This window comes from Priapulus caudatus, unplaced genomic scaffold (genome assembly GCF_000485595.1).
Source record: "Priapulus caudatus unplaced genomic scaffold, Priapulus_caudatus-5.0.1 Scaffold1879, whole genome shotgun sequence".
NCBI classification, from domain to species: Eukaryota; Metazoa; Priapulida; class Priapulimorpha; order Priapulimorphida; family Priapulidae; genus Priapulus; species Priapulus caudatus.
In genome coordinates this window covers 41,960-42,297 of record NW_014578940.1, presented here as the reverse complement: position 1 = coordinate 42,297, position 338 = coordinate 41,960, and positions in this window count along the sequence as shown.

The window sequence follows — 338 nt, the reverse complement described above, 5'->3', positions numbered from 1 at the left end:
AGAGGATAGAGAGAGAGGAGAGAAGAGAGAGCGCGAGAGAGAGTCCCCGCTGCTCACCACGCGTGTCGTTTATTCACGATTGTAAACAGCCGTAAGTGTCGTTCGCATGTAATGCATGCTACATGTATATGTTGTGATGTTCCGATCTGCCGGAGGGAATGTCGGTCGTGAGCGAGAGCAATGGGCGGCGGCGCGCACTGTCGCTGGTCGTCTGCGCACGGCCCGGTTTAATTATGTTCGTCGTGTTGAAACACGGAGTAACAGCGCCTCGCATCTCTCTCTCTCTCTTCTCTCTCTCTCTCTCTCTCTCTCTCTCTGCTCTCTCTTTCTCTCTCTCT